Source organism: Antedon bifida, chromosome 1 (genome assembly GCF_963402885.1).
Source record: "Antedon bifida chromosome 1, ecAntBifi1.1, whole genome shotgun sequence".
NCBI classification, from domain to species: Eukaryota; Metazoa; Echinodermata; class Crinoidea; order Comatulida; family Antedonidae; genus Antedon; species Antedon bifida.
Window position 1 is genome coordinate 21,035,710 of NC_136226.1, and position 15,437 is coordinate 21,051,146.

Consider the following 15,437-nt stretch of genomic DNA (forward strand, 5'->3'; position numbering starts at 1 on the left):
AATCACAAAATGGTCTAAAACGTCTCCCAATGCGATTTGAAGCTATTCTGTACACTTTGATGTTTTGTGTGAAAAAGTTTTGTCGAAATGCTCAAAATGGTCTAAAACGTTTTCAAATACCATATTAAGCTATTTTGTGCACTTTGATGTTTTTGTTTGAAAAGTTTTATCGAAATGCTTAAAATGGTCTAAAACGGTTTCTAGTGTGATTTTAAGCACTTTGATGTTTCTATGTTAACAAGTTTTTTCAAAATGCACAAAATGTCTAAAACGTCTCCAAATGCGATTTGAAGCTATTCTGTACACTTTGATGTTTTGTATGAAAAAGTTTTGTCGAAATGCTCAAAATGGTCTAAAACGTTTTCAAATACCATATTAAGCTATTTTGTGCACTTTGATGTTTTTGTGTGAAAAGTTTTATCCGAATGCTTAAAATGGTCTAAAACGGTTTCTAATGTGATTTTAAACACTTTGATGTTTTTATGTTAACAAGTTTTTTCGAAAATCACAAAATGGTCTAAAACGTCTCCAAAATGCGATTTGAAGCTATTCAGTACACTTTGATGTTTTGAGTGAAAAAGTTTTGTCGAAATGCTCAAAATGGTCTAAAACGTTTTCAAATACCATATTAAGCTATTTTGTGCACTTTGATGTTTTTGTGAGAAAAATTTTATCGAAATCCTTAAAATTATCAAAAACGTTTTCTAATGTGATTTTAAGCACTTTGATGTTTCTATGTTAATAAGTTTTTTCGAAAATCACAAAATGGTCTAAAACGTCTCAAAATGCGATTTGAAGCTATTTTAACCACTTTGGTGATTTTATGTTAACAAGTTTTTTCGAAATGCACAAAATGTCTAAAACGTCTCCAATTGCGATTTGAAGCTATTCTGTACACTTTGATGTTTTGTGTGAAAAAGTTTTGTCGAAATGCTCAAAATGTCTAAAACGTTTTCAAATACCATATTAAGCTATTTTGTGCACTTTGATGTTTTTGTGTGAAAAGTTTTATCCGAATGCTTAAAATGGTCTAAAACGGTTTCTAATGTGATTTTAAGCACTTTGATGTTTTTATGTTAACAAGTTTTTTCGAAAATCACAAAATGGTCTAAAACGTCTCCAAATGCGATTTGAAGCTATTCTGTACACTTTGATGTTTTGTGTGAAAAAGTTTTGTCGAAATCCTCAAAATGGTCTAAAACATTTTCAAATACTATATTAAGCTATTTTGTGCACTTTGATGTTTTTGTGTGAAAAGTTTTATCAAAATGCTTAAAATGGTCAAAAACGGTTTCTAATGTGATTTTAAGCACTTTGATGTTTCTATATTAACAAGTTTTTTCGAAAATCACAAAATGGTCTAAAACGTCTCAAAATGCGATTTGAAGCTATTCTAACCACTTTGGTGATTTTATGTTAACAAGTTTTTTCGAAATGCACAAAATGTCTAAAACGTCTCCAAATGCGATTTGAAGCTATTCTGTACACTTTGATGTTTTGTGTGAAAACGTTTTGTCGAAATGCACAAAATGGTCTAAAACGTCTCCAAATGCAATTTGAAGCTATTCTGTACACTTTGATGTTTTGTGTGAAAAAGTTTTGTCGAAATGCTCAAAATGGTCTAAAACGTTTTCAAATACCATATTAAGCTATTTTGTGCACTTTGATGTTTTTGTGTGAAAAGTTTTATCGAAATGCTGAAAATGGTCTAAAACGGTTTCTTATGTGATTTTAAGCACTTTGATGTTTTTGTGTAACCAAGTTTCGTCGAAATGCACAAAATGGTCTAAAACATCTCCAAATGCGATTTGAAGCTATTCTGTACACTTTGATGTTTTGTGTGAAAAAGTTTTGTCGAAATGCTCAAAATGGTCTAAAACGTTTTTCAAATACCATATTAAGCTATTTTGTGCACTTTGATGTTTTTGTGTGAAAAGTTTTATCGAAATGCTTAAAATGGTCTAAAACGGTTTCTAATGTGATTTTAAGCACTTTGATGTTTCTATGTTAACAAGTTTTTTCGAAAATCACAAAATGGTCTAAAACGTCTCAAAATGCGATTTGAAGCTATTATAACCACTTTGGTGATTTTATGTTAACAAGTTTTTTCGAAATGCACAAAATGTCTAAAACGTCTCCAAATGCGATTTGAAGCTATTCTGTACACTTTGATGTTTTGTGTGAAAAAGTTTTGTCGAAATGCTAAAAATGGTCTAAAACGTTTTCAGATACCATATTAAGCTATTTTGTGCACTTTGATGTTTTTGTGAGAAAAATTTTATCGAAATGCTTAAAATGGTCAAAAACGTTTTCTAATGTGATTTTAAGCACTTTGATGTTTCTATGTTAACAAGTTTTTTCGAAAATCACAAAATGGTCTAAAACGTCTCAAAATGCCATTTGAAGCTATTCTAATCACTTTGGTGATATTATGTTAACAAGTTTATTCGAAATGCACAAAATGTCTAAAACGTCTCCAAATGCGATTTGAAGCTATTTTGTGCACTTTGATGTTTTTGTGTGAAAAGTTTTATCGAAATGCTCAAAATGGTCTAAAACGGTTTCTTATGTGATTTTAAGCACTTTGATGTTTTTGTGTAACCAAGTTTCGTCGAAATGCACAAAATGGTCTAAAACGTCTCCAAATGCGATTTGAAGCTATTCTGTACACTTTGATGTTTTGTGTGAAAAAGTTTTGTCGAAATGCTCAAAATGGTCTAAAACGGTTTCTTATGTTATTTTAAGCACTTTGATGATTTTGTGTAACCAAGTTTCGTCGAAATGCACAAAATGGTCTAAAACGTCTCCAAATGCAATTTGAAGCTATTCTGTACACTTTGATGTTTTGTGTGAAAAAGTTTTGTCGAAATGCTCAAAATGGTCTAAAACGTTTTTAAATACCATATTAAGCTATTTTGTGCACTTTGATGGTTTTGTGTGGAAAGTTTTAACGAAATGCTTAAAATGGTCAAAAACGGTTTCTAATGTGATTTTAAGCACTTTGATGTTTCTATGTTAACAAGTTTTTTCGAAAATCACAAAATGGTCTAAAACGTCTCAAAATGCGATTTGAAGCTATTCTAACCACTTTGGTGATTTTATGTTAACAAGTTTTTTCGAAATGCACAAAATGTCTAAAACGTCTCCAAATGCGATTTGAAGCTATTCTGTATACTTTGATGTTTTGTGTGAAAAAGTTTTGTCGAAATGCTCAAAATGGTCTAAAACGTTTTCAAATACCATATTAAGCTATTTTGTGCACTTTGATGTTTTTGTGTGAAAAGTTTTATCGGAATGCTTAAAATGGTCTAAAACGGTTTCTAATGTGATTTTAAGCACTTTTATGTTAACAAGTTTTTTCGAAAATCACAAATGGTCTAAAACGTCTCCAAATACGATTTGAAGCTATTCTGTACACTTTGATGTTTTGTGTGAAAAAGTTTTGTCAAAATGGTCTAAAACGTTTTCAAATACCATATTAAGCTATTTTGAGCACTTTGATGTTTTTGTGAGAAAAATTTTATCGAAATGCTTAAAATGGTCAAAAACGTTTTCTAATGTGATTTTAAGCACTTTGATGTTTTTATGTTAACAAGTTTTTTCGAAAATCACAAAATGGTCTAAAACGTCTCCAAATGCGATTTGAAGCTATTCTAATCACTTTGGTGATTTTATGTTAACAAGTTTATTCGAAATGCACAAAATGTCTAAAACGTCTCCAAATGCGATTTGAAGCTATTTTGTGCACTTTGATGTTTTTGTTTGAAAACTTTTATCGGAATCCTTAAAATGGTCTAAAACGGTTTCTAATGTGATTTTAAGCACTTTGATGTTTTTATGTTAACAAGTTTTTTCGAAAATCACAAAATGGTCTAAAACGTCTCCAAATGCGATTTGAAGCTATTCTGTACACTTTGATGTTTTGTGTGAAAAAGTTTTGTCGAAATGCTAAAAATGGTCTAAAACGTTTTCAGATACCATATTAAGCTATTTTGTGCACTTTGATGTTTTTGTGAGAAAAATTTTATCGAAATGCTTAAAATGGTCAAAAACGTTTTCTAATGTGATTTTAAGCACTTTGATGTTTCTATGTTAACAAGTTTTTTCGAAAATCACAAAATGGTCTAAAACGTCTCAAAATGCCATTTGAAGCTATTCTAATCACTTTGGTGATATTATGTTAACAAGTTTATTCGAAAATCACAAAATGGTCTAAAACGTCTCAAAATGCGATTTGAAGCTATTCTAACCACTTTGGTGATTTTATGTTAACAAGTTTTTTCGAAATGCACAAAATGTCTAAAACGTCTCCAAATGCGATTTGAAGCTATTCTGTACACTTTGATGTTTTGTGTGAAAAAGTTTTGGCGAAATGCTCAAAATGGTCTAAAACGTTTTCAAATACCATATTAAGCTATTTTGTGCACTTTGATGTTTTTGTGTGAAAAGTTTTATCGGAATGCTTAAAATGGTCTAAAACGGTTTCTAATGTGATTTTAAGCACTTTTATGTTAACAAGTTTTTTCGAAAATCACAAATGGTCTAAAACGTCTCCAAATGCGATTTGAAGCTATTCTGTACACTTTGATGTTTTGTGTGAAAAAGTTTTGTCAAAATGGTCTAAAACGTTTTCAAATACCATATTAAGCTATTTTGAGCACTTTGATGTTTTTGTGAGAAAAATTTTATCGAAATGCTTAAAATGGTCAAAAACGTTTTCTAATGTGATTTTAAGCACTTTGATGTTTTTATGTTAACAAGTTTTTTCGAAAATCACAAAATGGTCTAAAACGTCTCCAAATGCGATTTGAAGCTATTCTAATCACTTTGGTGATTTTATGTTAACAAGTTTATTCGAAATGCACAAAATGTCTAAAACATCTCCAAATGCGATTTGAAGCTATTTTGTGCACTTTGATGTTTTTGTTTGAAAACTTTTATCGGAATCCTTAAAATGGTCTAAAACGGTTTCTAATGTGATTTTAAGCACTTTGATGTTTTTATGTTAACAAGTTTTTTCGAAAATCACAAAATGGTCTAAAACGTCTCCAAATGCGATTTGAAGCTATTCTGTACACTTTGATGTTTTGTGTGAAAAAGTTTTGTCGAAATGCTAAAAATGGTCTAAAACGTTTTCAGATACCATATTAAGCTATTTTGTGCACTTTGATGTTTTTGTGAGAAAAATTTTATCGAAATGCTTAAAATGGTCAAAAACGTTTTCTAATGTGATTTTAAGCACTTTGATGTTTCTATGTTAACAAGTTTTTTCGAAAATCACAAAATGGTCTAAAACGTCTCAAAATGCCATTTGAAGCTATTCTAATCACTTTGGTGATATTATGTTAACAAGTTTATTCGAAATGCACAAAATGTCTAAAACGTCTCCAAATGCGATTTGAAGCTATTTTGTGCACTTTGATGTTTTTGTGTGAAAAGTTTTATCGAAATGCTCAAAATGGTCTAAAACGGTTTCTTTTGTGATTTTAAGCACTTTGATGTTTTTGTGTAACCAAGTTTCGTCGAAATGCACAAAATGGTCTAAAACGTCTCAAAATGCGATTTGAAGCTATTCTAACCACTTTGGTGATTTTATGTTAACATGTTTTTTCGAAATGCACAAAATGTCTAAAACGTCTCCAAATGCGATTTGAAGCTATTCTGTACACTTTGATGTTTTGTGTGAAAAAGTTTTGTCGAACTGCTCAAAATGGTCTAAAACGTTTTCAAATACCATATTAAGCTATTTTGTGCACTTTGATGTTTTTGTGTGAAAAGTTTTATCGGAATGCTTAAAATGGTCTAAAACGGTTTCTAATGTGATTTTAAGCACTTTGATGTTTTTATGTAACCAAGTTTTTTCGAAAATCACAAAATGGTCTAAAACGTCTCAAAATGTGATTTGAAGCTATTCTAACCACTTTGGTGATTTTATGTTAACAAGTTTTTTCGAAATGCACAAAATGTCTAAAACGTCTCCAAATGCGATTTGAAGCTATTCTGTACACTTTGATGTTTTGTGTGAAAAAGTTTTGTCGAAATGCTCAAAATGGTCTAAAACGTTTTCAAATACCATATTAAGCTATTTTGTGCACTTTGATGTTTTTGTTTGAAAAGTTTTATCGAAATGCTTAAAATGGTCTAAAACGGTTTCTAATGTGATTTTAAGCACTTTGATGTTTTTATGTTAACAAGTTTTTTCGAAAATCACAAAATGGTCTAAAACGTCTCCAAATGCGATTTGAAGCTATTCTGTACACTTTGATGTTTTGAGTGAAAAAGTTTTGTCGAAATGCTCGAAATGGTCTAAAACGTTTTCAAATACCATATTAAGCTATTTTGTGCACTTTGATGTTTTTGTGAGAAAAATTTTTTATCGAAATCCTTAAAATGGTCAAAAACGTTTTCTAATGTGATTTTAAGCACTTTGTTGTTTCTATGTTAATAAGTTTTTTCGAAAATCACAAAATTGTCTAAAACGTCTCAAAATGCGATTTGAAGCTATTTTAACCACTTTGGTGATTTTATGTTAACAAGTTTTTTCGAAATGCACAAAATGTCTAAAACGTCTCCAAATGCGATTTGAAGCTATTCTGTACACTTTGATGTTTTGTGTGAAAAAGTTTTGTCGAAATGCTCAAAATGTCTAAAACGTTTTCAAATACCATATTAAGCTATTTTGTGCACTTTGATGTTTTTGTGTGAAAAGTTTTATCGAAATGCTCAAAATGGTCTAAAACGGTTTCTAATGTGATTTTAAGCACTTTGATGTTTTTATGTTAACAAGTTTTTTCGAAAATCACAAAATGGTCTAAAACGTCTCCAAATGCGATTTGAAGCTATTCTAATCACTTTGGTGATTTTATGTTAACAAGTTTATTCGAAATGCACAAAATGTCTAAAACGTCTCCAAATGCGATTTGAAGCTATTTTGTGCACTTTGATGTTTTTGTTTGAAAACTTTTATCGGAATCCTTAAAATGGTCTAAAACGGTTTCTAATGTGATTTTAAGCACTTTGATGTTTTTATGTTAACAAGTTTTTTCGAAAATCACAAAATGGTCTAAAACGTCTCCAAATGCGATTTGAAGCTATTCTGTACACTTTGATGTTTTGTGTGAAAAAGTTTTGTCGAAATGCTAAAAATGGTCTAAAACGTTTTCAGATACCATATTAAGCTATTTTGTGCACTTTGATGTTTTTGTGAGAAAAATTTTATCGAAATGCTTAAAATGGTCAAAAACGTTTTCTAATGTGATTTTAAGCACTTTGATGTTTCTATGTTAACAAGTTTTTTTCGAAAATCACAAAATGGTCTAAAACGTCTCAAAATGCCATTTGAAGCTATTCTAATCACTTTGGTGATATTATGTTAACAAGTTTATTCGAAATGCACAAAATGTCTAAAACGTCTCCAAATGCGATTTGAAGCTATTTTGTGCACTTTGATGTTTTTGTGTGAAAAGTTTTATCGAAATGCTCAAAATGGTCTAAAACGGTTTCTTTTGTGATTTTAAGCACTTTGATGTTTTTGTGTAACCAAGTTTCGTCGAAATGCACAAAATGGTCTAAAACGTCTCAAAATGCGATTTGAAGCTATTCTGTACACTTTGATGTTTTGTGTGAAAAAGTTTTGTCGAACTGCTCAAAATGGTCTAAAACGTTTTCAAATACCATATTAAGCTATTTTGTGCACTTTGATGTTTTTGTGTGAAAAGTTTTATCGGAATGCTTAAAATGGTCTAAAACGGTTTCTAATGTGATTTTAAGCACTTTGATGTTTTTATGTAACCAAGTTTTTTCGAAAATCACAAAATGGTCTAAAACGTCTCAAAATGTGATTTGAAGCTATTCTAACCACTTTGGTGATTTTATGTTAACAAGTTTTTTCGAAATGCACAAAATGTCTAAAACGTCTCCAAATGCGATTTGAAGCTATTCTGTACACTTTGATGTTTTGTGTGAAAAAGTTTTGTCGAAATGCTCAAAATGGTCTAAAACGTTTTCAAATACCATATTAAGCTATTTTGTGCACTTTGATGTTTTTGTTTGAAAAGTTTTATCGAAATGCTTAAAATGGTCTAAAACGGTTTCTAATGTGATTTTAAGCACTTTGATGTTTTTATGTTAACAAGTTTTTTCGAAAATCACAAAATGGTCTAAAACGTCTCCAAATGCGATTTGAAGCTATTCTGTACACTTTGATGTTTTGAGTGAAAAAGTTTTGTCGAAATGCTCGAAATGGTCTAAAACGTTTTCAAATACCATATTAAGCTATTTTGTGCACTTTGATGTTTTTGTGAGAAAAAATTTTTATCGAAATCCTTAAAATGGTCAAAAACGTTTTCTAATGTGATTTTAAGCACTTTGATGTTTCTATGTTAATAAGTTTTTTCGAAAATCACAAAATTGTCTAAAACGTCTCAAAATGCGATTTGAAGCTATTTTAACCACTTTGGTGATTTTATGTTAACAAGTTTTTTCGAAATGCACAAAATGTCTAAAACGTCTCCAAATGCGATTTGAAGCTATTCTGTACACTTTGATGTTTTGTGTGAAAAAGTTTTGTCGAAATGCTCAAAATGTCTAAAACGTTTTCAAATACCATATTAAGCTATTTTGTGCACTTTGATGTTTTTGTGTGAAAAGTTTTATCGAAATGCTCAAAATGGTCTAAAACGGTTTCTTTTGTGATTTGAAGCACTTTGATGTTTTTGTGTAACCAAGTTTCGTCGAAATGCACAAAATGGTCTAAAACGTCTCCAAATGCGATTTGAAGCTATTCTAATCACTTTGGTGATTTTATGTTAACAAGTTTATTCGAAATGCACAAAATGTCTAAAACGTCTCCAAATGCGATTTGAAGCTATTATGTGCACTTTGATGTTTTTGTTTGAAAACTTTTATCGGAATCCTTAAAATGGTCTAAAACGGTTTCTAATGTGATTTTAAGCACTTTGATGTTTTTATGTTAACAAGTTTTTTCGAAAATCACAAAATGGTCTAAAACGTCTCCAAATGCGATTTGAAGCTATTCTGTACACTTTGATGTTTTGTGTGAAAAAGTTTTGTCGAAATGCTAAAAATGGTCTAAAACGTTTTCAGATACCATATTAAGCTATTTTGTGCACTTTGATGTTTTTGTGAGAAAAATTTTATCGAAATGCTTAAAATGGTCAAAAACGTTTTCTAATGTGATTTTAAGCACTTTGATGTTTCTATGTTAACAAGTTTTTTCGAAAATCACAAAATGGTCTAAAACGTCTCAAAATGCCATTTGAAGCTATTCTAATCACTTTGGTGATATTATGTTAACAAGTTTATTCGAAATGCACAAAATGTCTAAAACGTCTCCAAATGCGATTTGAAGCTATTTTGTGCACTTTGATGTTTTTGTGTGAAAAGTTTTATCGAAATGCTCAAAATGGTCTAAAACGGTTTCTTTTGTGATTTTAAGCACTTTGATGTTTTTGTGTAACCAAGTTTCGTCGAAATGCACAAAATGGTCTAAAACGTCTCAAAATGCGATTTGAAGCTATTCTAACCACTTTGGTGATTTTATGTTAACATGTTTTTTCGAAATGCACAAAATGTCTAAAACGTCTCCAAATGCGATTTGAAGCTATTCTGTACACTTTGATGTTTTGTGTGAAAAAGTTTTGTCGAACTGCTCAAAATGGTCTAAAACGTTTTCAAATACCATATTAAGCTATTTTGTGCACTTTGATATTTTTGTGTGAAAAGTTTTATCGGAATGCTTAAAATGGTCTAAAACGGTTTCTAATGTGATTTTAAGCACTTTGATGTTTTTGTGTAACCAAGTTTCGTCGAAATGCACAAAATGGTCTAAAACGTCTCCAAATGCGATTTGAAGCTATTCTGTACACTTTGATGTTTTGTGTGAAAAAGTTTTGTCGAAATGCTCAAAATGGTCTAAAACGGTTTCTTATGTTATTTTAAGCACTTTGATGATTTTGTGTAACCAAGTTTCGTCGAAATGCACAAAATGGTCTAAAACGTCTCCAAATGCAATTTGAAGCTATTCTGTACACTTTGATGTTTTGTGTGAAAAAGTTTTGTCGAAATGCTCAAAATGGTCTAAAACGTTTTTAAATACCATATTAAGCTATTTTGTGCACTTTGATGGTTTTGTGTGGAAAGTTTTAACGAAATGCTTAAAATGGTCAAAAACGGTTTCTAATGTGATTTTAAGCACTTTGATGTTTTTATGTTAACAAGTTTTTTCGAAAATCACAAAATGGTCTAAAACGTCTCCAAATGCGATTTGAAGCTATTCTGTACACTTTGATGTTTTGAGTGAAAAAGTTTTGTCGAAATGCTCGAAATGGTCTAAAACGTTTTCAAATACCATATTAAGCTATTTTGTGCACTTTGATGTTTTTGTGAGAAAAATTTTTATCGAAATCCTTAAAATGGTCAAAAACGTTTTCTAATGTGATTTTAAGCACTTTGATGTTTCTATGTTAATAAGTTTTTTCGAAAATCACAAAATTGTCTAAAACGTCTCAAAATGCGATTTGAAGCTATTTTAACCACTTTGGTGATTTTATGTTAACAATTTTTTTCGAAATGCACAAAATGTCTAAAACGTCTCCAAATGCGATTTGAAGCTATTCTGTACACTTTGATGTTTTGTGTGAAAAAGTTTTGTCGAAATGCTCAAAATGTCTAAAACGTTTTCAAATACCATATTAAGCTATTTTGTGCACTTTGATGTTTTTGTGTGAAAAGTTTTATCGAAATGCTCAAAATGGTCTAAAACGGTTTCTTTTGTGATTTGAAGCACTTTGATGTTTTTGTGTAACCAAGTTTCGTTTTGATGTTTCTATGTTAACAAGTTTTTTCGAAAATCACAAAATGATCTAAAACGTCTCAAAATGCGATTTGAAGCTATTCTAACCACTTTTGTGATTTTATGTTAACAAGTTTTTTCGAAATGCACAAAATGTCTAAAAGGTCTCCAAATGCGATTTGAAGCTTTGATGTTTTGTGTGAAAAAGTTTTGTCGAAATGCTCAAAATGGTCTAAAACGTTTTCAAATACCATATTAAGCTATTTTGTGCACTTTGATGTTTTTGTTTGAAAAGTTTTATCGAAATGCTTAAAATGGTCTAAAACGGTTTCTAATGTGATTTTAAGCAATTTGATGTTTCTATGTTAACAAGTTTTTTCGAAAATCACAAAATGATCTAAAACGTCTCAAATTGCGATTTGAAGCTATTCTAACCACTTTTGTGATTTTATGTTAACAAGTTTTTTCGAAATACACAAAATGTCTAAAAGGTCTCCAAATGCGATTTGAAGCTATTCTGTACACTTTGATGTTTTGTGTGAAAAAGTTTTGTCGAAATGCTCAAAATGGTCTAAAACGTTTTCAAATACCATATTAAGCTATTTTGTGCACTTTGATGTTTTTGTGTGAAAAGTTTTATCGGAATGCTTAAAATGGTCTAAAACGGTTTCTAATGTGATTTTAAGCACTTTGATGTTTTTATGTAACCAAGTTTTTTCGAAAATCACAAAATGGTCTAAAACGTCTCAAAATGCGATTTGAAGCTATTCTAACCACTTTGATGTTTTGTGTGAAAAAGTTTTGTCGAACTGCTCAAAATGGTCTAAAACGTTTTCAAATACCATATTAAGCTATTTTGTGCACTTTGATGTTTTTGTGTGAAAAGTTTTATCGGAATGCTTAAAATGGTCTAAAACGGTTTCTAATGTGATTTTAAGCACTTTGATGTTTTTATGTTAACAAGTTTTTTCGAAATGCACAAAATGTCTAAAACGTCTCCAAATGCGATTTGAAGCTATTCTGTACACTTTGATGTTTTGTGTGAAAAAGTTTTATCGAAATGCTCAAAATGGTCTAAAACGTTTTCAAATACCATATTAAGCTATTTTGTGCACTGTGATGTTTTTGTTTGAAAAGTTTTATCGAAATGCTTAAAATGGTCTAAAACGGTTTCTAATGTGATTTTAAGCACTTTGATGTTTCTATGTTAACAAGTTTTTTCGAAAATCACAAAATGGTCTAAAACGTCTCAAAATGGGATTTGAAGCTATTCTAACCACTTTGGTGATTTTATGTTAACATGTTTTTTCGAAATGCACAAAATGTCTAAAACGTCTCCAAATGCGATTTGAAGCTATTCTGTACACTTTGATGTTTTGTGTGAAAAAGTTTTGTCGAAATGCTCAAAATGTTCTAAAACGTTTTCAAATACCATATTAAGCTATTTTGTGCACTTTGATGTTTTTGTGTGAAAAGTTTTATCGGAATGCTTAAAATGGTCTAAAACGGTTTCTAATGTGATTTTAAGCACTTTGATGTTTTTATGTAACCAAGTTTCGTCGAAATGCACAAAATGGTCTAAAACGTCTTCAAATACCATATTAAGCTATTTTGTGCACTTTGATGTTTTTGTGTGAAAAGTTATATCGAAATGCTCAAAATGGTCTAAAACGTTTTCAAATACCATATTAAGCTATTTTGTGCACTTTGATGTTTTTGTTTGAAAAGTTTTATCGAAATGCTTAAAATGGTCTAAAACGGTTTCTAATGTGATTTTAAGCAATTTGATGTTTCTATGTTAACAAGTTTTTTCGAAAATCACAAAATGATCTAAAACGTCTCAAAATGCGATTTGAAGCTATTCTAACCACTTTTGTGATTTTATGTTAACAAGTTTTTTCGAAATGCACAAAATGTCTAAAAGGTCTCCAAATGCGATTTGAAGCTATTCTGTACACTTTGATGTTTTGTGTGAAAAAGTTTTGTCGAAATGCTCAAAATGGTCTAAAACGTTTTCAAATACCATATTAAGCTATTTTGTGCACTTTGATGTTTTTGTTTGAAAAGTTTTATCGAAATGCTTAAAATGGTCTAAAACGGTTTCTAATGTGATTTTAAGTACTTTGATGTTTCTAGGTTAACAAGTTTTTTCGAAAATCACAAAATGGTCTAAAACGTCTCAAAATGCGATTTGAAGCTATTCTAACCACTTTGGTGATTTTATGTTAACATGTTTTTTCGAAATGCACAAAATGTCTAAAGCGTCTCCAAATGCGATTTGAAGCTATTCTGTACACTTTGATGTTTTGTGTGAAAAAGTTTTGTCGAACTGCTCAAAATGGTCTAAAACGTTTTCAAATACCATATTAAGCTATTTTGTGCACTTTGATGTTTTTGTGTGAAAAGTTTTATCGGAATGCTTAAAATGGTCTAAAACGGTTTCTAATGTGATTTTAAGCACTTTGATGTTTTTATGTAACCAAGTTTTTTCGAAAATCACAAAATGGTCTAAAACGTCTCAAAATGCGATTTGAAGCTATTCTAACCACTTTGATGTTTTGTGTGAAAAAGTTTTGTCGAACTGCTCAAAATGGTCTAAAACGTTTTCAAATACCATATTAAGCTATTTTGTGCACTTTGATGTTTTTGTGTGAAAAGTTTTATCGGAATGCTTAAAATGGTCTAAAACGGTTTCTAATGTGATTTTAAGCACTTTGATGTTTTTATGTTAACAAGTTTTTTCGAAATGCACAAAATGTCTAAAACGTCTCCAAATGCGATTTGAAGCTATTCTGTACACTTTGATGTTTTGTGTGAAAAAGTTTTGTCGAAATGCTCAAAATGGTCTAAAACGTTTTCAAATACCATATTAAGCTATTTTGTGCACTGTGATGTTTTTGTTTGAAAAGTTTTATCGAAATGCTTAAAATGGTCTAAAACGGTTTCTAATGTGATTTTAAGCACTTTGATGTTTCTATGTTAACAAGTTTTTTCGAAAATCACAAAATGGTCTAAAACGTCTCAAAATGGGATTTGAAGCTATTCTAACCAGTTTGGTGATTTTATGTTAACATGTTTTTTCGAAATGCACAAAATGTCTAAAACGTCTCCAAATGCGATTTGAAGCTATTCTGTACACTTTGATGTTTTGTGTGAAAAAGTTTTGTCGAAATGCTCAAAATGGTCTAAAACGTTTTCAAATACCATATTAAGCTATTTTGTGCACTTTGATGTTTTTGTGTGAAAAGTTTTATCGGAATGCTTAAAATGGTCTAAAACGGTTTCTAATGTGATTTTAAGCACTTTGATGTTTTTATGTAACCAAGTTTCGTCGAAATGCACAAAATGGTCTAAAACGTCTTCAAATACCATATTAAGCTATTTTGTGCACTTTGATGTTTTTGTGTGAAAAGTTATATCGAAATGCTCAAAATGGTCTAAAACGGTTTATTTTGTGATTTTAAGCACTTTGATGTTTTTGTGTAACCAAGTTTCGTCGAAATGCACAAAATGGTCTAAAACGTCTCCAAATGCGATTTGAAGCTATTCTGTACACTTTGATGTTTTGTGTGAAAAAGTTTTGTCGAAATGCTCAAAATGGTCTAAAACGTTTTCAAATACCATATTAAGCTATTTTGTGCACTTTGATGTTTTTGTTTGAAAAGTTTTATCGAAATGCTTAAAATGGTCTAAAACGGTTTCTAATGTGATTTTAAGCAATTTGATGTTTCTATGTTAACAAGTTTTTTCGAAAATCACAAAATGGTCTAAAACGTCTCAAAATGCGATTTGAAGCTATTCTAACCACTTTGGTGATTTTATGTTAACAAGTTTTTTCGAAATGCACAAAATGTCTAAAACGTCTCCAAATGCGATTTGAAGCTATTCTGTACACTTTGATGTTTTGTGTGAAAAAGTTTTGTCGAAATGCTCAAAATGGTCTAAAACGTTTTCAAATACCATATTAAGCTATTTTGTGCACTTTGATGTTTTTGTGTGAAGAGTTTTATCGGAATGCTTAAAATGGTCTAAAACGGTTTCTAATGTGATTTTAAGCACTTTGATGTTTTTATGTAACCAAGTTTTTTCGAAAATCACAAAATGGTCTAAAACGTCTCAAAATGCGATTTGAAGCTATTCTAACCACTTTGGTGATTTTATGTTAACAAGTTTTGTCGAAATGCTCAAAATGGTCTAAAACGTTTTCAAATACCATAATAAGCTATTTTGTGCACTTTGATGTTTTTGTGTGAAAAGTTTTATCAAAATGCTTAAAATGGTCAAAAACGGTTTCTAATGTGATTTTAAGCACTTTGATGTTTCTATGTTAACAAGTTTTTTCGAAAATCACAAAATGGTCTAAAACGTCTCAAAATGCGATTTGAAGCTATTCTAACCACTTTGGTGATTTTATGTTAACAAGTTTTTTCGAAATGCACAAAATGTCTAAAACGTCTCCAAATGCGATTTGAAGCTATTTTAACCACTTTGGTGATTTTATGTTAACAAGTTTTTTCGAAATGCACAAAATGTCTAAAATGCGATTTGAAGCTATTTTAACCACTTTGGTGATTTTATGTTAACAAGTTTTTTCGAAATGCACAAAATGTCTAAAACGTTTCCA